Source organism: Mesoplodon bidens (genome assembly GCF_964165515.1).
Source record: "Mesoplodon bidens genome assembly, contig: HAP1_SCAFFOLD_157, whole genome shotgun sequence".
NCBI classification, from domain to species: Eukaryota; Metazoa; Chordata; class Mammalia; order Artiodactyla; family Ziphiidae; genus Mesoplodon; species Mesoplodon bidens.
The window spans coordinates 569,777-596,651 of record NW_027671774.1 but is presented as its reverse complement, the minus strand read 5'-3'; the positions used below and the strand labels follow the sequence as shown (position 1 = coordinate 596,651).

At 39.8% G+C, this 26,875-nt stretch overlaps 2 pseudogenes across 2 annotated transcripts in view; one reads left to right on the top strand and one right to left on the bottom strand.

Annotated features, from left to right (window-relative positions):
* Positions 1–26,875, top strand: part of LOC308611089 (centrosomal protein of 78 kDa-like) — a 727,725-nt pseudogene that overhangs the window by 131,274 nt on the left and 569,576 nt on the right. The gene's annotated exons all lie outside the window — the stretch shown is intronic.
* Positions 7,569–26,758, bottom strand: LOC308611087 (centrosomal protein of 78 kDa-like; annotated as a pseudogene). Its single transcript has 7 exons — positions 26,740–26,758; positions 26,280–26,635; positions 11,926–12,003; positions 10,297–10,463; positions 9,076–9,247; positions 8,706–8,753; positions 7,569–8,167 (listed from the first exon to the last, which is right to left on the bottom strand). The product of its transcript is annotated as a centrosomal protein of 78 kDa-like (transcript).

The window sequence follows — 26,875 nt, the reverse complement described above, 5'->3', positions numbered from 1 at the left end:
TATTCCTAAGAAAATGGACCTATGTCCGACTGACACAGAAGATGGAGATTTATCCCAGTGCATGTATATATGTATATCTATTAAATTTATGTATATATATATAATGCCTAATGGAAACATCTCAGATGTTCTCTTTGGTATTTTTCTTTAATTTTACTTATAAAATTGTGACCATTTTTTAATTCAAAAGAGGAGAACCTTAAAAATTAATTAAGAAGACATCCTCAGTAGTCTAAGGTTCAGAGTGACTTGGCAGAGAAAATTGCTGAATGGTTAGATAATAGTGCTGGTATGCTTGGCTATTGTAACACTTTACATTTGAGTTTCTCTTCCTTGAAATTACAAGAACTATATGACTCAAGAGAAAGATTGATAATTAGGAATATTCTGCTTGCTTCATTTTATTTATTTATTTTTTTTTGTTGCGGTACGCGGGCCTCTCACTGCTGCGGCCTCTCCCGTTGCGGAGCACAGGCTCCGGACGCGCAGGCCCAGCGGCCATGGCTCACGGGCCCAGCCGCTCCGCGGCATGTGGGATCCTCCTGGGCACGAACCCGTCTCCCCTGCATCGGCAGGCAGACTCCCAACCACTGTGCCACCAGGGAAGCCCCTCTGCTTGCTTTTTATATAGCCTATTGAAGAACATTTTAATTATTTGGAGGTCATAGGAAGGAACCTTAATGATCTAAGTTTTGAACAAGTAGTGTTGCAACACAAAGCTATGACTTAAAAAGGAAATTTGAAATGACCTATTTCTTTTGGCATCTCAATCCAGATATCTGTCAGTAAAATGAGTCACTTTTCAGTCAAATGGGTGGTCAGCAATATAATTTTTTATTGGGAAGCTGAAAGACACCATTGCCAAGCAGAGCACCTGCAGTGTTCACATCTATATTTGAGCATCTTTCGTTTTCCCAAGGGGTGCAAGTGAAGAGAAGGCAGGCAGAGAAATGGCACTTGAATAAAGTTTTTCAAGATGGATAGAACAGAGAGCATTCCCAGAGGCGGGTCAAGTCCAACCCAAGAACAACTCTCTCAGTGCTTTCACAACTAGGTAAAATACAAGACCAGTAGTAACTCAGCTCTCAAATCAGTGCTGAAATCCAGCAGAAGGTTGTTAATATTGATACGGTTAACATACATCAAATAGGATTACTGAATTTTCTGAATCCAACTGAACTCCCAGGATTGTTTGGTTTCATAGGCTGTTGGGCTCAAGACGCATTTGGTTTTAAATAATCCTTCCTAAAATGTTCAGCTTTCAGTCTAATATGATTGAAACCCAGCTTGAGTGTGTCTTATAATACACTGGACTGGAAAGACTATGGGCATTGAATTATTCAAAACATGGCAGGCGAAGGAGTGATATGTGGGGAGGATGTGATCATAGAAATGAGTGAGACTTGATATGTCTTGTTATCTCATTTGATTTACCTGTTAGAACTCTTCCAAATATTAGAGGAAAGAAATCAATATCCATTTTCACCTGTCACGTTCCACACTTCAATGATGAATGAATGTCAAATTTGACCACAGTTTTCTGTACCACCTGCTCTGAAATAATATTTCTGGGCCTTTATTAAAAAGGTAAAATTTTCATTGAATTTCCAAATATGATTCTGCAGTGGCTAATTCAGCTTGTTTTATTAGTAAGCAAGTTCTGATGAGTAATACTAATTTAATAAGCCTGCATGTGAGGTTAAAGTGTCAACTATTCCTGCCGAAGGTGATGAGATATGACTGTGATGAGGTGGTAGGACACTCACCTTCCTGAACGAACCCTGCGAGCACACAGTTCTTGGGAGAAACCAGTACTGCATATAGTAGCAAATCTGATATCATTTTGCATGTCTCCTGTAGCAGTGGAATGCGCACACATACAAACATGATCATGGGTGAAAAAACACACATGCGCACCTTAGAGGCTTACATTAATTTCTGAATATAGTTCTCCGGAAAGAAAAAGCTTTACTGATGATTTGTATTTTTATAGTTTATTGTTTTATCCATACTAAAACACTTCATGAAATCACTTCCTGTTTTGTTGTCCATGGAATCCTTTCCATTTTGAGATGCTAAATATAAATCGAAATAATGATTATAGTCCTTGGCCATGAAAGACTAAGTTACAGAGAACCCGGTGACTGGAGGTCAGAGCTGCCACGGAATTATTCTCTGCTCCAGAGACCATCAGAATATCACTGTGTACCCACTTAAGGATAGAATGCTGCTATTGAGAAACGAGCTCTCTTTTATTTCTACTAAAAGGAGAGAACAGTAGGGGACCTTGGCTGCGCGAGTGTATGAGACTTTCTCTGTTTTGTACAATAAGCCAAAAACAATACATGAAATAGCCTCACGCCTTTTGTCTTTTGTACCCAGCTCCTTCCTGTATTGCTCCTGATCCATTACACTTAAATCAACAAGAGTTGCTTGAACATTTTGACAGTTATGTTCCCCATACCCTGAAGCCTTTTTAAAGGGTTACTGAGATAAAGCTATTTCAAAAATACTCCCTCCAAATTTTTTCAGGGTGGCATCAATGAAAGTAACTTAGAGGAAAAAAACTTGAGTTCCTGGCCTACCCCTCTAAGGCCAGGCAAGCATAAACCTTCATAGCAAAACCTAAGTTTGCTCCCAGTTGAGAATTTGGTTTCCACGGTCTTATATAAAAAGTATATGGAGACTTTAATTCCCTATAAGCCCTTTCCAAAGAGTGAATACAGTTCATCATTCGTAAGAGATGATGGAAGTTACAATTTTGTTGAATAGATGGAATATATATTACATATAATATACATATTTATTTATATATATATATATATTTATATAATATATATAAAGTTACTATTCAGAGTCCTAAAACGTGGATTTTTCTTACTTACCAAGAATGAACAGTAACTTGATCTCTAAACAATAAAGCACCTGGTCATAACAGAATCATAACAAATATTTGATACCAGAATGAATTCACTGTTCAGGTGTAAAGAGGGAATAGCTTCAGTTTTCCTCTTTCGTGCACCCCATTATTGCATCCTGGACAGAGGGGATTTTCTTGATTTTAATCTAAAGGAGAAATGGTCACTTTTGTTGAGATGGAAATTGACCACCTCAGTAGGCAGAGGCACTGTTTTTATTTGGCTGAATTCATGTTTCTAGTGATAATTCAAGGTGTAATAGGGTTTTCTCAGCTACTCCAAAATCTGAAAATGATAAGCATCTCACCAGAGTTTCAGGATGGCCCATTACCTATTCTGTGGAAAGGATATTCAAAATACCATGCTTCATCAATGTCTTCTTTGACTTGTTAATGAATGGACAACTACTGAGTTAAGACAGTGTCTTATCCTTGCTTCAAAAAAATAAAAACAAAAAACCCCCACAAACACAAAAAAACTGTTAACAACGAAAACTTAATATGCCAGGCCTTAGTATGGCCTGACTTGGAAATTTAGTTTCAGAGGCTTTTGTGAATATACCAAGGAAAGAGGACCTAGGTGTATCTTATTCCCACAGGCCGCCAATAAATATTTGCTTAGCGGACAAACAATTAATATACAGTATAGGAGAGAACCTGACAGATGCTTAACATTATTGAGTGATAGCAATGCCCAAACTCATCTGTGATCAAACACTATGAAAGTATCCTCCTAAGGATAAACTTATTACAAATAAGAAGTGAAAATTCAATTATGCAGATACTTTCAGTGTCAGGTCTGATATGCAAAAAGCATGGAAGTTGTCACTGTATCTTGTCCTTACAGGATAATGCTGTACAAAATGAAAATCAGTGACTTTTCTCAGACGTGATTAATAAAACATGTAACTATGAAAGAATTTTCGAACGGTAATTATGTATGTGTATATATGTGTCTCTGAAAAATCTGTGTCAAAGAAAACTGAGGCTATCAGTATAAACTTCTTTAACTTCTCTCTCTTCTTACCTTTATTTCCTCCCAAACTTACCAGTATCCATCCAGCTCGAAGGATACAAGTGATTTTTATATACTGTGCAAGGTTTTTTTCTTATTCATATGTCCGTGTTTCCCCAATTCTCTAAATTATTATCTACATCTTCAGGATCTCCTTTATTGGTTCCTTCATTTCAACATGTAAAATAGAAGTCCTTCTCATTCTAAAAAATTCTTTTTTGCTGATTATTTTCTCTTTTCATCCAAACCCCTTGAGAGCAGCCTCTTCCCACTGTCCTCACTAGCCCCGCCTGGCCCCGACAGGCAGCCCTACACCCTCAGTTTATTGCCATCTGGCTTTTTGTCCACCACTTCCCTGCACTGCTCTAAGGTCACTGGGGACCTAACTGCCCAAATCCAATGGACACTCACAGTCTCTGAAGGACGACGCTGGTATCTCCTTCCTCCTTCTTGAATCTCTAGCACCTCTCTCCTTCCCAGAATTCTTTCTCTGCTTATCACTTAAACGTTGTCAGTGCTCACAATTCTCTGACATCTCATCCATTTTCATGATTTTAATGACTGCTGATATGTGCTGAGGACATTCAAATTTTTATCTTTCCATGTCTCCACGTGCATGTCCACTTATCTACCAGTTTGTCTTCTGAATTCTACAGGTGCTTCAAAATTCTACATGTCCAGAACTAAAGTCTTTTCCCCATTTCAGTTCTTTATCCCCTATTTCCAAACTCAATGATACCACCACCCAACCTTAGTCACACAGATGGGGGTTCAGCCTCCGCCTCCTACTTCTTCCTTACTTCCCAAGGTCAAGTCTTGCTGGTAATTTCCTAAATACAATTAGAACTTATTTCCTCCCTTCATCTATACCTTATTTCAGACCCCTTTCTTCTTGCTATTACCTGGTCTAGAAGTTACGAAATTGCTGTTCGGTGGAACCAGTTGTTAGACATTCTATTAAAAAAGGACTCTAGGGTCAAATAGCTTTGAGGATGGCTGTGTACCATACGCCTGCTGTGACGATCCAGAATGAACATTAGCCTACAGCAGCCCCGAGAAGCTGTACAGTAAAGGAACCTGATTAACTCTACTTAAGCCAGGTTCGCCCTTCTGCCGGCCTATAAACCTTTCAGTAGGGACAGGAGAGGAGGTGGCAGCGTGAAAATCCCACTTGAAAATATAAAGCACTGCTCCTCAGAAGAGTGGGGCATAATTATCTCCAGGCTTCTTCAGATTCCTCATCCATACTGACGTCAGTGGTCTAAAATGCCATCCGAACTTGTCCTTTCCATTCTTAGCTATTTTCTGAGGAAACCAGCTCCACGCACATGGTTGGTTAAGACATGCTCTCCTCCTCCTCGCTGCCTCCTTTAGGGGCACTTGCTGCTGCCTGGGGACACTGCACTGATCCTCCAGAGCCTGTGCCTGTGGCTCTGTAACACACCCCTCGCACACTCACGGCTCTGGACTTCCGCTGTCCACTCTGCCTTGAGTATCCTTGCCTTTCACCGGCTGACTCACCAGTTTCTCACGAGTCCTTTAAGACTTAGCTTAGGGACTGCCCCTTTTGATGACTTTTCTTTGCCTCACGGCTCCCCCTCTTCTTCCACAAACACTGACTAAACGCCCTGAATATGCCCGTCACAGCAGGTCACGTGCAGGATGAGACATCTGCTGTGCGTCTTCCCCTCTCACTCCACTGCTAGAGGGCCAACACTACATCTTGCTCATTGTTTCACTCCTCTAACACTCAACCCATGACTAATGAACTAACTAGTACTGTAGTAGCCCTCTTAGTAACAATCAGGCAGGACCTTCTACAAGAAATCTGACACTCCAGCTTTTCTCTGATCTCACCTTTCACTCTGATTGAACTAAAGACTTATCTGTACGTTTTACCAGGGAGACATAATTTAATCCAGAGATGTCATCACATACTCTTACATACTCTGCCATTTAAAAATTCTGCTCATGATGGGGGAAGGAGACAGGGGTGCTTTCTGACAGCCCCACTGTTTTTGCACTTCTAGTGGTCACTGGCTTCTCTCTCAGTGCCTTCCTTAAACCCTTCTTAACAAGGGAACAGGATAACAAAGTAATTAAGAGCCTGGTTACAGCCTATGTGTGAACAGAAACATAAACAGGGACATAGAGAATAGACTGGCGGTTGCCAAGGAGGAGGGGGTGGGAGAGGGTTGGATTGGGAGTTTGGGATTAGCAGATGCAAACTGGTGTATATACAGGATGGATAAACAAAAAGGTCCTACATGGGACTTCCCTGGTGGCGCAGTGGTTAAGAATACGCCTGCCAATGCAGGGGACATGGGTTCAAGCCCTGGTCCGGGAAGATCCCACATGCCAGAGAGCAACTAAGCCGGATGTCACAACTACTGAAGTCCAGGCACCTAGAGCCCGTGCTCTGCAACAAGAGAAGCCACCACAATGAGAAGCATGTGCACCTCAACTAGAGGAAGCCCGCGTGCAGCAACAAAGGCCAAACACAGCCAAAAATACATACATACATACATACATACATACATACATTTATTTTTAAAAAGTGCATGTATTTAAAAAAAACCCAAAAAGGTCCTACTGTAGAGCACAGGGAACTATATCCTATATCCTGTGATAAACCGTAATGGAAAAGAATATGAAAAAGAATGTACATAAATGTGTAACTGGGTCACTTTCCTGTACAGCAGTAATTAACACAACACTGTAATTCAACTGTATGTCAATAAAAAATAAAATTTTAAAAAATTGCCAGAAAAATAGTCACATAAGGGGAACTTCCCTGGTGGTCCAGTGGTTAAGACTTTGCCTTCCAATGGAGGGGGTGAGGGTTCAATCCCTGGTCGGGGAGCTAAGATCCCACATGCCTTGAGGCCAAAAAACCAAAATATAAAACAGAAGCAATACTGTAACAAATGCAATAAACACTTTAAAAATGGTTGACAGCATAAAAAATCTTTAAAGAAAAAATTCACATAAATCAGAAACAAATGAAAGATAATAAAGTCCATACATTAAAAAAAAAAAAAAGAGCATGGGTTCGGGTCACATTGCAACTTCCCACTTACTTATAGCTGTGTAATTCTGGGCAACTCACATAATGTCTCCTCAGACTGTTCATCTATAAAATGGGGATGGTAAGAGTTCCCTACCTCAGAGCGTTGCTGTAATCCATAAACACGGTTAAGTGCCTTGGTAAATGTTTGAGGCTCTCTGGTTATTATGAATTAAAATATGTCAATGGCTTCTGGCCGTGTGATTTATATAATAGTTTGATGTTTAACCAAATGGTAAAACTATTCCATTTATTATTCCCATCTCTTTTTAACCCTTAGCCTGCTTTGTTGTTTATGTTTTCTGCCACCACAGAGTGCTAGTTCCAGGAGAGTAAAGGCTTTATTTTGTTCACTGCTGAAAGCAACAGCACCCAGAAAAGTACTGTACATATGAAGCCCTCAGTAAACACTAGCTGAATGAATGGTGCAAAGTGTTACAAGGAAAAGTACACCCGAACTTTCATTATAATAAAAAAGTATAGATAAAAAAATCTTTCTCTAATGGCTTCCAGTCAAGTAACTGAAAACACCATATGCTATAATAATAACATAAGTAATTTATGAAAATTTGAAGGCAAAAACATAATTTTAAAAGATTTAGACCTACGTTAGGTGTGATAGAGTATGGATGCTTTCTTGAAATTCACAATCAGATCCAAGAGTATCACTTTCAGACTGTTCTAGTAGACTGAGTTTACTTTTAGTTGTCTTTGATGACACAGTCACTATTCTACTCTCTTTCTTAACAGAAATGTGTTTTTTCGAAGACTCACTTTTAATTGGTTTATTAACCAAAGAATTATTTTGCCCAATTCCTTTGCTTTTCTGCTTTACAGGTGAGTCAGAGCAGGAATGCAGGTCCTTCCCAGGTTGTTTCTTAGCAGAGTAGTTTTTGGTCTATTCACCTGCTTTGCTCATTTTCTCTGAAGAAGACCTGCTATTTCTAGATAATTCCTCTTCTTTTCTTTGACTTCCAGTTCCAGAAATGACGTCTGCTGAAGGAGAATATGTTCTAGCAATGAAATCTTCAAAAGACTCCTGCCGCTGCTCTGTGACTGGGACCCCCAGGTTGTCTTTGGAAGTTTCTAAGGCCTCCTGAGTAGACGCTGGGACACGGAAGGAGTCGAGAGGCAAAGGAATCCTAGCATCACCTGTAATTTTCGGGAAGTGGAGGGGAAGACAAAAGACAAGACAAAAATTCAGTGATGAACAAAGCCAACCATTAAAAAGTAGAGCTCAAAACTTCAATGTTACTCTGTAATCTTATTATTAACACAGTCAATTGATTAATCAGAAGATTTCAGAGCCAGTTTTTTTTGTAATTATATCTTGCCAAGTGATTCTCAGCTTAACCTAGCTATATCCAAGGCTATGTCCGCTACGTTTTCAGACTTTGGTGATTGGGGTAGTTATTACCCATTTCCTTTCCCTCACTAAAAATAAAACCCTATTCTGTAGGATAATTAATGTCTTTTCCATCCTCCAGGCACATGTAAACCGTATATAGTTTGTGACCAGACTGTGTTCTCAAGCTGTCAGTTCCCAAGACCACTCTGAGATGGGCTGATGGGGGCTCCAAGTAAGGCTGGAGGAAAAGCTGACAGGTTTTCCCCTCCCATTCCCATAACCAGGTGATTCACTCTAATATGTTACCTATTAGCTATGTCTGGACTACTTATTTTAGAAATTGTATCAGTATGTGTACCTTCATTAGTGTTCCTTCATTGTAAGCTGACTGCATACAAATAGAAACCTAGATAAAATATGAACAGAATAGACATTTATACAATTTAAAATCTGGAATATTTTCTCTAATGCCTTCTTTCTTCATTAAGGATAGTTTGCTTTAACTCATAAATTTTCTCAAGAACTTCCAGTCTCCTTATTTACAAAAGTACAGTATCATGAAATGGGCCCACATTTACTAATCTCAGATTTCGAAAGGATTCCAGAGTCTTCTAGCTCCCGGGCATGTGAACTATTAGAGACTGATCGTTATTGTTTTCTCGCTGACTTGGTCATTTCCTTTTTGCTAATCACTCTTAGAATCATTAAGTGCTGTTCTGTCCATTTACTTGACTATTTTGCATTTGTTATGGGGCACCCTGTTTTGATTCTGATTTTCCTTCTTCAAGTGCCTTCTTTTCTTCTTTAGGTGGACTACTAACAGGAGAATTCATCTGGGGACGACCTAGTAAATGAAAATCTGACTGATCTATACCAGCCATTGTGGCCAACTGCCCAAGCCTAGACGAGAGGAGGAAAGGAGAAAAGACAAAGGTTATTATAATCACAGAAGAGCAGTTTAGATTTCCCCAGACTTACAATCATGAAATACTTCTAAAATCTTTTTTTTTTTTTTGCGGTACACGGGCCTCTCTCACTCCTGTGGCCTCTCCCATTGCGGAGCACAGGCTCCGGACGCGCAGGCTCAGCGGCTATGGTCACGGGCCCAGCCGCTCCGCGCCATGCGGGATCCTCCCAGACCTGGGCACAAACCATAGCCCCTGCATCGGCAGGCGGACTCTCAACCACCCCGCCACCAGGGAAGCCCTACTTCTAAAATCTTAAAAACTAACATCCTACTCCAGACTACAAGCGTCTCTCTCCCCCAAATCCTCAGCCATTTCCAGATTCATCCTCTAGGAGACATCCCACTGTCTCACTAGAAGCTTCAATATGTTCCATGCACCCTGTCCACTGCCTGTCACACCTCCATTCCTACACTTCTTTACCACCTTTCCTCCAGTTTCCAAGAATGTGTTTGTTCCTTCCTTCCCAACACCAACACCAATTCATTCACTGACAAAACACCACTCCATCAACTATCAATCTCCACTTCCCTCTTTCAGCAAAATTGCTCCCGGTTGAGAACCACTGACCTATATCTCCCCTGCAGATTAATAATCATTTTTATGTCTAAGGCAAAGATAACTTTAATTCAAACTTATCAAACAAGCAAAAGAAGTGAAAGATAGGAAAATTCTTATGCATTCCCGACTATTTTCAATGAAAACTGCCTTTAATTTAGTCTTTACAAAACAACTATACCTACTAATTACTCTGTCTACAGGTTACTCTTTTATAATGGGCTCCCCACTCTACCAAAGCAGGCTTCCCTATTTGCATTTCTTAAAAAATTTAATTCCTCATTTTAAAATGTCAACTATATTACCTATAATTACACTAAATTTGGCTAAATATAGCCACGTAAGTGATGAAAATTGCTCCAGTTCCTCAGCAAACTACCATTAGAGTCGCAAAGAGAAGAATGCCATGAAGAGAAATGAACTAACCCAGCATCTTTAAGGAGAACCAGGAAAGCATGGAACTTCTGAAAAGAATTCTCAGTGCTGCCCAAAACACCTTCATCATCCAGGATCATGCTTGTCAATGAGTGGGCATGAAGGGCTTCAGACAAAGAGAAAGTTGTGTTTCTTAACTGGGCATTTTCATGTTCCAGCTATACAAGAAGACTGAAAACGTCTGACATGATTTTTTCTCATTGTCATCAAAAGTAGTCTTGCCTTGGGCTTCCCTGGTGGCGCAGTGGTTGCGAGTCCGCCTGCCGATGCAGGGGACACGGGTTCGTGCCCCACTCTGGGAAGATCCCACATGCTGCGTAGCGGCTGGGCCCGTGAGCCATGGCCGCTGAGCCTGTGCGTCCGGAGTCTGTGCTCCGCAACGGGAGAGGCCACAACAGTAAGAGGCTCACATACCGCAAAAAAAAACCCAAAAAACAACAAACAAAGAAAAAGTAGTCTTGCCTAGTTTCAAGGAACAAAACTAAAACACTCAAAATGTAATTATTTTATAATTAATGTAACCCTCCGCCAGTAAAGACAGAGACCATATCACATAATAACCAAAGCCCACAGGCACCCAACAAAGTTTCCTATATAACACTTAGGTGGTATATAAATAAACCCAAGTTACCGTTTTATTAATGATCTTTCACAAAAGATCACATTTCTAACTGGTTCAATTCATAATGGAGCCTCATTCCACATTAGAAAATGACCTGCTTTAAGTTTCCCTTAAATTAGAAAGTGAATTATAGAATCTGATTTGAACAAAACATATTACAACTCTGATGAATGTTAAGAATTAACTTTAGTGAGTAAAATATCTAATGCTTACGTTTAAAAGTCCTAAATCATACCCAACCCAATTTATTAAATGTACGATCACCAATATTTTCTTTGGCTTCTTGAACATATTCACCCCCGTGCACTCTTCCCCTTCCGCTCAGCATCTACGCACTTAAAATCCCCTGTAAGCTCAACTCTCGTATTTCTCAGAAAGGCCGTTAATGTTCATGATGCCCCTTTTGCCTTACATGAGCAGGTACTCAACATTTATTGAATGAGTGTCTGCCAATCCACTGGATGCACTTTTAAAAATTCCTCCCTACACTCACCCTGTGATAAATTATATTTAGATAGAACTTTTTAGATTATGCCCTGCTTTCATGCACATTACCTAATGTAATTCTCATAGTATATATTTTTATCTTTCATTGCATTCTTAGAAGTTTTCCAATATCTTAAATTTATTTAAATGATTCACTTTCCTAATTCATTGCCAGGAGAGTCTCATCATGTCTTTTATGTTACTGTATATACAATACATGCACAGAAAGTGCCTTCTTGAATCAAAGAATCATGAACAGGAAATAAGCTAATGTCATATAAAAGCACACACACACACACACATACACAAAACCAGATTTTCACATCTTTAAAAACATGCTTTCTGGAATATAGATCATATGATCACTAAATACCAGTAAATGCAAAAGTCCATATGATACCACCGATTTGCAACATATTACAGTTTTAAAGCTTACAAAATATGTGTATATGGCTTAAAATCAAATCAAAATAAAACCAAAACACTCTCAAAAGCAGATGAAACGTGTTTACCTCACTGACTCGTCTATCAGCCTTCAGTCTTATTACTCTTTCCTCCTTTAACTGCTTTAGGCACTCCTCCAGGGTTTCCTAAACAAACAGAGTCAATATTATAAGTAATTCATAGTATAATATCCAAAAGCCTTTCCAGCTATTGGTCTCATCAGGATTTAGGGGCAGAGCCAGAAGTGAACTCAGATTTTAGTCTGCTACTGGTCATATTATACCATGCCAGTGAAATGAATGATCAAAATCTATCCAATTTGCAAAGATTTATTTAAATTCCACTCTTTCCAACATAAATTTGTGGCAGCCCACCATAAAAGGCATATGCATATAACATAGTAAGTCAGAAATAAGAAGTTACGACCAAGAAAGAAAAATTCTATTTTTATTTGTGGGTCTCTTTATAGCAGGAAGTCCTATTAACGAACCTGCTTAGCATACCTGAATTGCATAATTGCAGATTCAAAAGCATGTTTTAAAAAAGTAATCACTTTTAAAGCAATTTACAGTCAAGCACTGTTCCTGGAGTTCCCTGGGTATTAAATAATCGAATCATCAAAACCCTAAGAGGGGGCTTCCCTACTGGCACAGTGGTTAAGAATCCGCCTGCCAGTGCAGGGGACACGGGTTCGAGCCCTAGTCCAGGAAGAACCCACATGCCGCAGAGCAACTAAGCCTGTGCGTCACGACTACCGAGCCTACGCTCTAGAACCCACGTGCCACAACTCCTGAAGCCTGCGCGCCTAGAGCCTGTGCTCCGCAATAAGAGAAGCCACCGCACCGCAACGAAGAGTAGCCCCCCGCTCGACGCAACTGGAGAAAGCTGGCGAGCAGCAACGAAGACCCAACGCGGCCAAAAATAAATTTATAAAACAAAAAACCCTACGAGGAAAGAACGATCACTAACTCCATGTTATTTTACAGATGAGGGAAACAGAGGCAGAGAAGTAGAGTAAGTAGAGCAGCACAGCCAAGGTCACACCACTAAGTAGCAGAGCCACACTGTGGACTCAGGAAGCTGGCTGCCATTCCTGCTCACGGCGGTGGTAGTCTTCCCTTCACCAAGGTCACTGAAATAAAATGAACACTGATAAACTATCTTAGGAGTTTTAGGAGCTAAGACACTTCGGTCCTTGAAGTGGGGACACTGCTTGCAATAGGCAGAATTCTGACAGAGCCTCCAAGATGACCACTTACTGAAGTACACAAACCTTCCACTTATCCAATCAAACTCTAAATGTAGGTGCTGTAGTGAAGGGATTTTGCACATGGAATTAAGGTTCAAAATCAGTTGATCTTTTAAGATAGGGAGATTACTTTAGGTGGATGTGGCCTACTCAGGCACCCCACGAAAAGGACCTGAACTCTTCCTGAATTGAAGTACAAAATGGACAAGAGGGAGACTCTCCATTGCTGGCTCTGAAGAAGTCCAATGCTGCGGCAGAGAAGGCAAGCGAGAGGCCTCTAGGAGCTGAAACTCTCCCCTGACTGACAGCCAGCAAGGAAATGGGGACCTCTGTCCTGCAACTCCAGAATCTGAATTATGCCAACAAGCCGGAAGAAGCCTGTAGGCATTCTTTCCCAGAGCCTCTGGACGCTAACACAGCCAGACTGACATCTTGATTTCAGCTCTGTGGCCCACACAAACTATGGTGAACATCCAACGTTTGGGGCTCAATATCTTACACTTAAATTTCACGTGCTTTATCACTCTCAGGAGGGAACCCACATGTTCCCGTGTGTATCTGAGCAGGAAGCCCAGTCACGCTGTGCCTGGACTTCTGACCTACAGAACTCTGAGCTAGTCAAATAGGTATTGTTTTCAGTCAGTAAGAGTGTAGTAAAAGAATTAATATTCTACTCAACCTCCAGGTTCGTGAACAAAATAAATGATTGTCACTGTTTTAGGCCACTGTTTTGGGGTGGTTTCTTACGCAGTGATAAACAATCATAATACCTATACTTATGAAAACAGTAAGGTATATTTATACATGTTAACTGCTTTGAACAATCACTTAAAGAATGAGGAACTCTATTACCTGCCATCATTGGGAGAGGAGCTGGTATCACTTTCTGGAGAGTAGCTTTTGGTACCTAACAACAATCCTACATCAGGAGTTTACCCTAAGGAAATCAAAGATGTGGGCAAAGATTTATCTACCAACATGATGTCATAAGATTGTTGATAACCAAACCCTAGAAGAAAGCTAAGAGCCTCCGAATTGGGACTGGTTTAAATAAAAACAGCTCATCGTCTGAAGGAATGCTCTATGAAGCCACTAAGAATGACAAGAGGTCTCAACCAGAGTTCATGAATGGGCTTCAGGAGTGCTACATTCAAAATATATCTGTGCGTTTTTCCTGGGAGATGATGCATAAGCTTAATCAAATTCTCTGATGTAGAAGAGTAGTTAGTGACATGGCAAAATATTTCTGATACTTTTTTAAGACAAAAGAACAGATTAGGTGTGTGTACATGCAGAGGTGGCTTTTATTTCCTTCAAGAAGTTATTCATTGTTTTCAAACATTTGCTCAATGAACATATATTTTTATATTCAGAACATGTTTAAAAAATTGACAGTCTAAGAACTTCAAATTCTTTAATGTTTCATTACTAAAGCCAGTCAAGTTTTCAATGGGGAAAAAGGGGAAAAAATTGCAAAATTCCTCTACTTATAATATAATGGTTTAGTCAATCTTCTAAAACTGATTTCAAAGAAATTCTAAACAAATAAACAAAAAAACAAAAAACCCTCAGCACGGTCAGAGGAAAGTAGACTAAAATTCCTGACTGGTTCTAAATAGCACATCAAAGTGCAATTACATGCAACAGTTTCTCCCTCTAATGGAGGGAATTAGAACACAGTGTTCAATTTTTGTGAAAAAGTGTACCCTCCTCCTACAAAATATTCAGAATTCATGTCCCTTACATGGAAATATGGAACCAAAAAAGTTAGAAAGTAAAATTGCTTGATATTCTATTACTTAAGTAAGACTAATGATAAGGCTTTGGAATAATTTTCCTTCCTTCCATCTGCTCTCCATTCCACCCTTCTGTACACCAGCTAGGGTGATTTTTCTGGGGCAAAGCTCCCATCATATTGGATATCAAATTTTATGTTCAACTTTTCTCCATTTAACATTGTAATCAATCATTTCTCATATAATCAGGGGATTCATAACCTTGATTTTTTTGTGTGGGCTACAAAATATTCCACTGAGTGGGTTTACTGGTTAACCATTTTACAGATTTAAATTCTTTCCAACTTTTCAGTATTATCAGACAAAATAACCGTTTTTATGCATGAAGGCTTTTTTCCATATTGAGAATAACATTCTTACAATAAATCCATAAAAATGAGTTTGAGATCAAAGCAAATGAACATTTTTAAGGCTCTGAGGTACCTATCTCCAGACTTCTTTCCAAAAGATTTCTGAGATTTTACACTGCCATCAGCGATGTATCACTTGGTATATAACCTCTACTATAACTGTTGGCTTACTTCCTCACTTAGAGTGCAAGTTATTTGAAGATAGGGGGTGTATTTTATTAAGTGTTTATCCCCAGCACCTGTGCCTAGCACAACGTAGACGGTCAATAAATAATTGCTTAATAAGGAAAATCCCTGCCACACACGTACATATAAGATGTACGTGTGTGAAAGACAGACTGTGTGTTTTTCTCTAACTGGATAGATGAAAACTTGTCATCTTCTTTAATGTGCAATTTTTTTGCTTATAATTAGTAATTAAATTTCTCTTTTAGATTATATTGTAAATATTCAGATTCTCTGAGGCAAATGGGCCTGGCACTACCCATTAGCTACATAACCTTGGACAAGTTGTATAACTCTAGGCCTCAACTTCCTCATCTATAAAATGGAGATAAGCTCCCATATTACAGAGCTCTTGTGAGAATTACATGAGTTAAAACACATATAAAATTAGAAGAGTGCTTGGTACATAGAATATGTGCAATTAATGCTGAATGAATGAACATGCGAATGCAAACAGTAGTGAAGGGCTTCAAATGAAACGGTCTCATCCCACTCCCACATCCAGCACTCAAGAAGCGACCGATTCTTTATGCAGTTTTTAATTGTAAAATACGATATGTGTACTGAGAAGTGCACAGAACAAAACTGTCAATGTGACAAAGAAAAAGAGAATACTTACATAAGCACTACTCGAAGCTGAAAGTATTGATACTTGTCAGCATCGCAAAAACCCCCCATATCCTTTTCTCATCACAAGCTCCTTCCCTCTTCCCGGTTAAACACCAACCTCACTTCTTGACAGTCATTTCCTTTAACGTGCATGCATCCCTAACAAAAGAGTTTAGTTGTGTCAACATCTAACTTTATGTACAGGATCATAGTATATGAAGTCTTTTCTATCTTATTTCTTTCTCTCAACGTTGGTTTAAAAAATTCATCCACATTGCTGCCTGTAGCTCTAGTTCATTCAATTTTATTGCTGGATAGTTTTCCCACTGTACAAATACACATCATTTATTTAATTTTTGACTCTTAATGGACATTTGGTTTGTTTTCAGTTTGTGCTAATGCAAATCATGGACAGGAATCCTGCTGTACCCGTTATTCTGGTGCATTTACACAGGGCGGGGGTGAGGGCTGCTGGCTCACAGGCTATTTATATACCTTCAGTTGATGGAGAGTGCTAAATGCTTTCCAAAGTAGTTGTGTCGATTTATACTCCAGTATAAACAGGGTAGAAGATTCCCATAGTACTTCAGGTCTACAATACCTGATACTACCAGACTTTTTATTTATGTATTTGTCAATCTGATTGACATGTAGTTTCCTTGGTTTTGACTCACTTTTCACTTATTACTTCATGAAGTCGTACACTTTTCTGTGTTTACTGGCTGTATGGATTTCCTTTTTTATGAGGTTTACATCAAATATTGTTATTTTTTATTATTTTATTATTATTATTTACTTTTGGCTGTATTGGGTCTTCGTTGCTGCGTGCAGGTTTTCTCTAGTTGCGGCGAGCGGGGGCTACTCTTCATTGCGGTGGCTTCTCTTGTTATAAAGCACAGGATCTAGGCGCGCAGGCTTCAGTAGTTGTGGCACGTGGGCTCAGTAGTTGTGGCTCACGGGCTCTAGAGCACAGGCTCCGTAGTTCTGGTGCACGGGCTTCGCTGCTCCGTGGCATGTGGGATCTTCCCGGACCAGGGCTCGAACCCGTGTCCCCTGCCTTGGCAGGCAGTTTCTTAACCACTGCGCCATCAGGGAGGTCCAACTATTGTTATTTTGAATTCTTCTCCATGTCCAAGTAATACTCTTACATGACTATTTTCTCACTAAATTGGAGGCGTTATCAGTTCACTTTCTAACTTACTAATAAGTAAGGGTTTAGTTCCTCTACACTCTTTCCTATGTCCACACTGCTCAGTAAAGTTATGTCATCATGACTTATTCCACTGCTCATGATCTCTTTGACTTGTAGTCATATACTTAAAAACCTACATTGTTGATCAACTAGAAGCTCTCTCAACGTCACGCTTTGTAAAATGAGGACATTCTTACCATCTTCCCTTTTTTCTACCTCCTGTCTACCTTCCAAACCCAGCTGTTACGTTGTCAAAGTTGAAATTTATATTCTGTTCTATGTGCAGTTAAGTCTTCTGTTACTTGAGAGTCAGTACGGAGTAAGGTTTAAGAGAACAGGCAGAGAGCCTAAACTCAAAGGCTCGATCCAACCTTAAATTAGGTACAGCCTGGGCAAGTTCCTTCCCTGACTTAGCTTCCTGCTCTCAAAAGTGGGAATGGGGCTTCCCTGGTGGCGCAGTGGTTGAGAGTCCGCCTGCCGATGCAGGGGACACGGGTTCGTGCCCCGGTCTGGGAAGATCCCACATGCCGCAGAGCGGCTAGGCCCGTGAGCCATGGCTGCTGAGCCTGCGCATCCGGAGCCTGTGCTCTGCAAGGGGAGAGGCCACAACAGTGAGAGGCCCGCCTACCGCAAAAAAAAAAAAAAAAAGTGGGAATGATATTAGCACCAACCTCATAAGGCTATTCAGAGGATTAAATGAGTTAATATATGCAAAAACACTTAGAGCCTAATATATGCTAAGTACATACTAGTACACAATACATTTCAGTACATACCAAGTTAATACTAATACATACTAAGTATAGTTTACTTTAGTTATTTGTGATTACATGCAAGTTGGCAATAAAAGCTGCAAACCAAGACAGTATTGCCATTATTACAATGAAATTAATATTGCCCACTGCAGATGTACTGTGTCTCTGTGTATAGACTATACCTCGTTCCATACTGTGCCAGTGTCACTGCCCTTGTGCAGGGTGACCACATACCCCAAGCCGCCTTGGGCTGTTCCAGTTTATACCTGTTGTCCTGATATTACAGCATTAGAGTGCCTCCTTACACTAATGAAGTGTAAGGAGTTTGGACAAGGTCCGGTTTGGACAACAAATTAGATAGGTGGTCGTTACCCCTGTGTGTCACTGAAAAGGGGGACATCTATAGTGTCAAGTTGAAGTGGATTCTTCCCTTCCTCACCAATAGTAGGTTAAAAATCAACCATAGTTCAGTGTGCTTCAGCTTTATGTCCGTATAGCCTTTTCTCCTCTGGAGTTCAAGTTCCTTCTCCTCTTCCTCTCCCTCCTCCCTTCCAACAGTGCCTAACACCTAGTAAGTACAATATGCCTCAAGGTGTTTCTAAGCTCTCAATCACACAATCAATAGAAGCCTCTCCACTCTAGACTAGCTGCAATCTGCACTGAATCCCCTATTACCTTCCTTCTTGGTTTATTGCCTCATTTTGCTGGATTATGTCTATAAATAGCTTAAGGTGTAGCACAGGAGGTCAATTTTTCAAATTTCTTTGGGTACAAAATATCTTCTTCAGCCTCCAATTATGACTGATAGTTTGGCTGGATACAAACCCCTAGGGTGAAAATTATGTGCCTGAAAAACTTTGGAGGTATCTTTCTAGTGCCTTCCAGGATCCATGGTGCTCATGACAAGTATGATAAAGTCAGATTGTAACCTTTTTTTTTAGGTGACCAGTATTTTTCTCTCTGGAATGGATGTATCCTCTCAGTATTTTATTCTATTTTAATTTATTTTTTAAGTATTTGAAAGTTTCACAATGAAGGGTGCCTAGGTATGAGTCTATTCTTACTCATCTTGCATAACTATTTTCAATCTGAGGCCTGATGTCTACTTTCAGCTGTGGGGAATTTTGTTGCCCTTTGACAGCTTCCCTCCATTTTTTTTCTGGGTCTGGACTTTCTAATAGTAACATGTGGGATCTCCCAGATGCAGCCTCTCTAACATATTTCTATCACATTTTCCATTGTGTCTTTCTTTTTTATATACTGAGAAATTTTTTAAATTCCTACTGAATTTATTTCAGCAACCATATTTTCATTTCCAGGAGACCTCTCTTGCTTTCTGACCATTCTCCTTTTCATTAATACCCTAGTCTTATTTTATAGTTGCTAGCTCTTTTTAAACCTCTCTCAGGATGCTAATTAGGGTTTTTTCTTAAATTATTCTGTGCCCTAAATTGTCCCTGGTCCTACTAGGATATGTTTGCACTCTTTCCCCCTCTCTCATGTTGTAAGCTTTACTCAACTAACAGGCAAATGACAGTTATTTTCTATTTAAGAATGAGCGCAGAAAGCTCCCTGAAGTCAACGATTGATTGGCTTCTTATGCAGGAAGAAGCGGGGAGTAACTGTAACAGGATCTCCCCCAAAAACAGTTTTCTAGGGTGTAAAAACTCACAGTAGCTGCCCCAGTTCTCACCAGTTTCACTGTCTTCAAAATGAAATCATCTCATTTCAGGAGGGTTAGGGCGGGGCAGGGAGTCCACTCCTCCAAACACATCCCTTCAATGAGCTCCCCTATTGGTCACACTTTTAACTAACTCCACCCTCTCTCCTACATGCGCACCTGAGCATGGGGCTACTTTTTCAGGTGGGGTCAGAATCCTCCTCAGTTGCACGTGGTCCCTGTGCATATTCTAGGTGATGCTTTTCCTCTGTTCTACTGCTTCAGTTTCACACTCTTCCACCTGTCTTCTTTCAAAACTATGTTGAAATCTCTTGATAGTTGTGTGCATATATACTTAAACACTTTGATACCATCATTGTAGTGTCTTGTCAAAACAGAGAAGAGCTAAAAGGGTTCTCAGTGCATTCTGAATCTGCTATTCTGTGGTCCCAGTGTTTAAACTTCTTGGACTTCCCCACTGTCTATTACTGCTTTTACAAATACAATCTCATGGTCTATTCGTGAAGGAAATGAATACACCACATCTAAAATAACAAGGAATGCGGGTTAGATGCTCTAGGGTCTAGTCATACTCTGCCATTTACTAATAAACCACTTACGTTCTACAAATTGTAGGTGCGCATTTATAAAACGAAAGGGAGTAACTCTACATGAACTATAGATTTCTCCTACTCTAACATTTCATAGTTTTCTAAGTTATTTTCTTAAAATTTCTCTATATTATCATTAATTTTAATTAAAAAATAAAAATCTAACTTTCTCTTTTGAAAATCAAAGAGTAGTTCCCGTAGTCCTACAATAATGGGATAATTAGTTCTGAAACCTGTCAAGTGTCATGTTTCATACGAAGAGAAAATCATATTAAATAATTTTAAAAAATTAAACATGGACTTTGTAGCACAAAGACAAGGTCCCCCCCAAATGGTGTTCCTTTATTTACTAGAAATGTTCAGCTCTGCATTAAAGTTGAAATAAAATAAATATATTAATTTTGAGGTGCAAAAATTTCTTATAAAAATCAATTTTTCTTTTCTGTCCATACAAACAAAAGTATGGAATGACATTAGAGGTCAGGTTTATTTGGCAATAGAATGTAGCTTCTTGATATTTTTGATTTTAGGAAAGGAGAATATCAACATCAAAACTTTTTTCAACTTTACTTTTATTTAAAATGAGGCCATATTTTCCTCTTATAAAAAGAGAGTTCAACTAGAACTGTCTATTTTCTCATCTGTAAAACAAGAGCACTGAATCAGCTGACTGTATTCATTCAGAACTCAATTTCCTTATCTTATGATCACTAAGCTTCTCCCTAAATCTAAAATACTAAGCTTCTAAGCAAAGGAAAATATATTACTAACGACATGTTTTGATTTTAGTTTCTTAGAGTTCAAATGTCCACCATTCACCTTGGTCTAAGCTTAAGGAACCATTCAAGGGGATACAACGCAGATGGGAGGAGAAAACAGAACCCTCACACAAGCTGTGCTGTGTTGCAATCAGCCTTCCGTTTGAAAAATAATCTTCTCTATAGCTTTAAAGTGATAACTTTGTACCTGCAATGCTTCTTGTTTCAAACGGATTTTCTCTGGCTCCTCCTGAACACGTTCTGAGGAATCATCGACCTCTTCGATTTCTGAGGAGGAAGGACTCCCTACTGTCACAGTCACAGGAAATTCTGATGGACCTGAGTGTCACAAGAAGAAGATAGGAAACCACAGAGTTGTTAAACTAAAGTGCAAAGAAAGAAGACAAGATTGTATAAAAGACAACACAAGCCAGATACCAAATATCCAAATATTAGAGGACATTTAACAAAAGTGATCTGAGGTATCATTCTTTATAAATGTCTCTCACTGCTCTTTAGTGTAAAACAGGCAATGACTAAGTAAAAGTACAGGAACTTATTTTTGCTATGTTACTGTACAGACCTCTGTTGTACGTGGTTAGGATTAGTAATGGGAATTGCCCATATTATTTTACTAAGTTTCTTTCACAGAAGCCAAGTGAAGATCCAAGGTAAACATTTTTTCTCAGATCAACTTTATACTGCAAATGAAAAATTTATTCTTCACCATCAGACAAAAACAGTCTGGAAGAAAATGTAGTTTTTCAGAGGAAAATACATCAGTAAAGGGACTGATGAATAATCAGGAAGTCAACATATCTAAGCTGTGAATAATAGACATTAGAATTTAAAAAAATAAATCACATACACATACACAACTAAAACTGACCCATCAAAAATTTCATCTTCTCACCACCCTTAAGCCAAAACTAGGGCAACAATTCTCCCAGCAAGCTTCACTGCCACTGCAATGTTGTTCAATAGGACATTTCCAAACATTTAAAAACTGACCTGGCCACAACCCCATAAAAGTCTACAGATCATAAAGAACTGTGCTGGGATTATAAACCACGCAGAAGACAAGTCACTAGGACATCATTTTGACAACAAGCAGCAAACCCTGCAGCATAGGAAAACCCTAACAGGAGAACGAGGTGCACACCCCTCTCTCTGGGAATGCAAGGCCAGGACTGACACCCAAGATGCTCTTCTCTCAACCTCAGCAGTGGTGCCTTTCACAGAGCAACTATGCAGTCTCCCAAGACCACTGGGAAGGAGAGTCTGATACTGACAGTATTCGCTTGCCACGAGGCCATAAGCGAGGGAATGTGTGTGGTCTTGGTGAGAGAGCAGAGGTTTGGGAGATGTTGCTTTATATTGGCTTTCAGATCAGGAATTTGTACATATAGCCCGCAAACAACGTTTCTTGAAAACGTGAACATTCTTGAGTATGACAGCTCCACGTGAGGGGTCAGAAATGGCAGTCAAGTTCGTTTCACTGGGTAACAGCTGATTTGCGGACTGGAAAACAGGCTTCCTTGTTTACAGACATAACCACAAGGCTGCCAGGTGTGCACTAAATCCACACAAATACACAGTTGCATTGGGAGAGCGACCAAACATGTTTTACATGGATTTATTTCAGAGAGGGAAATGCTTCATGTAAGGCTCTGTCAGTTTAAAAAGCAAGAAGAATGACCATCCACCTTTCCCAATTCAAGCCCTATATATCATAAATATGATAGCTACACACCACCAACTGATTACATACATCACGAGCTTTGATGAATAGAAAGCCCCTAAAAAGATAGCAACAAAACGAAGTTAGATCTTCATGTAAATACATCACCAGTTAAACCCAGTTAATGCAACTATTTAGTAGTATGAACAGTATCCATACAGAATTGTGTATAAAAATAAATAAGCTCAAAACAAGGACCTGGAGGGCTCTGCTACGGAGAAAACAGAACAGAATTCAGCCTACTGGCTTGGTAATCACTCTCTGAACTGCTGAGAGGCCCCTTCAGCTCCTATGTTCAGGATGGTTGAGATTTCAGTCTCACTTCTTTAAATGGTGATATTAATCGTTCTCTAATTTACCCCCCTGTGTGAGGAGGATGGACCTGCGATTAAGTGTCTCAGGAAGAAGACAGGAAACCACAGAGCTGTGAAACTCAAGTGCAAACACTGGGGATTCAACACTATAGTTTATGCAACAGCAATTCACATTACCATTTGCAAAAAAGTAGTCGGTTGTCCAGTGGGGATTAGAAACATCCATTTAACATGAGCAACTGAACAGATATTTTACACAGGAACTACTTCAAGTACTATTTAAAATCAATTCTCTTTGTTTTCTTAAGCAATTGTTAATCCCCAATTTCCTGATTACTACCAAGTAAGTCACCTGAAGATCATCTAGAGCCATCTATTTCACTTAGCAAGCCTAAAGCTATAATTCAACCATTTTATTTACTGTTCTGTGACAAAAATTACTATGAACAGCTATCCCCTGGATAAGAAATCAGCTAATGCTAGTTTGACTCACTAAATCTGATTTACTGAGTTAATAAGCCAGTTGATTTAGAATAGGTCTAATGCACATTTTTCATCCATTCTGCATTAAACTATTTCCCATGCCTAAAATGTCTTTTTTCCCATTCATACGTATCCAAATTCCTACTTCTGTGCTGTAGGGCTTCGCTCAACTACACCTGCCTTTAATCAAACTTCTCTCACATGCACAATTGGTGATCATTTTAGTCTCCTCAAGACTCCCACGGAGTTACCTCTGTTGTGACACTTGAGAAACAACTTGAAACTCCCAATTACTTTTAATTTTTCTTCCTTAGAGGGCTCATTAGGCAGAAGCCATGTGTGAGTTACCTTTTTTCCTCTACACAAAGCACCAGAGACCACCCACATAATACAAGTTCCAAAATAAAGAACTCTAAATGACTGAAAAAGACAGGGAATGCAAACAGGTTACCTGTTGCTTTTTGCACTTTCTGCAGGACACAATGGCCGGAAACCAGACACTCCAGGTGGTAGCGCTTCAGGAGGGTAACATTCTTTACCAGCAGAGTATTTCCTTCCATTACTTACAGGCTTCTTTGCGGCCAAGACTACGTTTGACAAAGCATGAAAAGAAGGAATCAAGATGCACCAAAGGTCTACAGAGCAAATGTCACACGTGCACACGTCGAAAGGAATCAAAAAGGCACTTGACAACGATGCCAAGCCCATTAAAAAGAGGATCGGTTTTGTACAAAGGTTTTCCATAAGCCAGCATTTTTAAAAAACATAAGTTCTCTACAGTAACAAGTTATTTTAACTAAAACAAAAGTATTGAGATGTGCAGAAATGCAAAAATAAAAGTTTAAAAAAAATCCCAAAGTATGATACATTTTATGTATCATGCAGAAACACTCAAGTTTCCTGAATCTTAGAACACCTTTGGCATTTCTGAATCTCAAGGACACAGAAACACAGATACACCCATGACTTCTGCCAAACAGAATCTTCAGAAGTAGACCAAAAGTTAAATTTAAGATGAATTTTTCTATGGAAAAACAATACAAGTTATAAGGCTGCAAGTTGCTGGGGGGTAGGTGAGTCAATTTTACCCTCCTATAAGCCTGTCAACCTTCACTGCTCCTTTGATTTCATATAGAAAACACACAAAAAAACAAATGAAACCCACTGGATGAAAGAGTGAAATGTGGAGACTTACCCTATATTTCAGTAGTAAAGAGGCAAGTATCTTTATAGGAAACATTTGGTTGCAAAAACTAGACCTACGTGTTAATATTTTACTTAGAACAAGCCATATATTAAAATTCACATTTAAATATTTAATTTGAATTTACTGAAAACAAACATCATAGGTTAAAATGGTTATATTTATCCTTCAAAGCTACTATATTTTATGTTATTTTATTTATTTATTTTAATAGATCTTGATTGGAGTATAATTGCTTCACAATTCTGTGTTAGTTTCTGTTACACAACAAAGCGAATCAGCCATATGCATACACATGTCCCCATATCCCACCCTCTTGAGCCTCCCTCCCACCCTCCCTATCCCACCCCTCTAGGTCATCGCAAAGCACCAAGCTGATCTCCCTGTGCTATGCTGCTGCTTTCTACTATATTTTAGCAGCATTAGGATGCAGGGTAAAATGGAGTGTATTCGGTAATATAGGACAAATATTTCATAGAGTGTAGCTTATTGATAATCACCACACGATCCTCTGTGATTTACATGCCTCTTAAAAATATATAGGAGGGCTTCCCTGGTGGCGCAGTGGTTGAGAGTCCACCTGCCGATGCAGGGGACACGGGTTCGTGCCCCGGTCCAGGAAGATCCCACATGCTGCGGAGAAACTGGGCCCGTGAGCCATGGCCGCTGAGCCTGTGCTCCGCAACGGGAGAGGCCACAAAAGTGAGAGGCCCGCGTACCACACACGCACACACACACACAAATATATATATGTATTAAAATTTTTTAAAATTACACTTTTCTTGTTAGGAGATTAAAAAATTTCTAATAAAAGTTCCCATCTTTTATTAGGCATACATAAGTACAATATAAATGTGACACAATTCACACCATTATTTCACCCCTATACTCCCCTGGATCTAGGTATATACCCAGATACTGATTTGGCTTACCTCTATGTCTCCAAATAACTGAGGCAAATACAAAAAAAAAAGCCCAAGAAATAAAATTACTCTTAAAAGAGCTCAATGAGCTTGTATACTGCAGTTACATTTCCACTTTGTTTAATCATGCTAACTAAAAAAAAATGTTTAACTGTTCTCATTCCATGATGCCCTATTATTCTGTACTAATTTTACAGAATTCCAAATATGTTGTACATATACATGTTTTATTTATATATCCTTCCATTTCTAATATCATAGCAAAAGTCAATGTAGCTATTTTAAGAATGCTTTACATAGGATATAAATTTTTAATAATAATATCTAATGAGTGTGATATCACAAATCTTAACTTCTTTGAATGTACTATTTGATTATTAAAATATCACTCTCTTTAGCGGAGGGGGTAGCGGAGGCGCGCGGGAGAATCCATGTCCTTCTTAGAACCGTTTCCTCTAAATACTTTTAAACCAACAGCTCTTGGCGAAAGTCTTCATCCCTTTAAGGCTAAGTTCTCGCGAGACGACAAGACGCCGGATAGCTTAATCGCACGTTGTGCCTGCGCGCGCTGGGGCAGCTCGCACTTCCGCCCGAGGCGTGTTGCGACTCACAGCAGCTGCCGGTCTCGCGTGGTGACGCAGCTGTTTTTTCTCGGCTAGGTCTGCTGTAACGGACGGAGGCCGCCTGAGCTGCGGAGTTGCAGAATCTGGCGTTCGGAGCTGCGGTTCTTGGCGAGATTTCGCGTTGCCCGTCCTCAGCCGTTTCACCGATAATCAGCGGATCGCTTTGCCAAGTGCCGGGAAGAACAAAGGAATTCGGAAGGAGACTCTCGGCTCCCGGCCGCCTTTCTCTGAGTGGCTTCGTTTCCCGCTCGCGCCTGTCCGGAGAAACTGGACTTATAACCGTCACTGGATTGTAAGTACCCGAGGCGAAGAGAGCTCACTACGCCCCGCTTTTTGCGTATCTTTGTTCCGGGAGAGTTTGTGGATTGGGAGTATCTGCTGAGCCTTACTTTCTGTGCCGAAAATCATTCCGTAGGAGCCGCCATTTGCTTTCCCTGCGTTGTCCTGCAGCGGCAGGACAACCTCTATCTAGAGGTTGGAACTTGGCATTGCAGCTAACAGATTTAAATGGACCTGAGTAAGGCA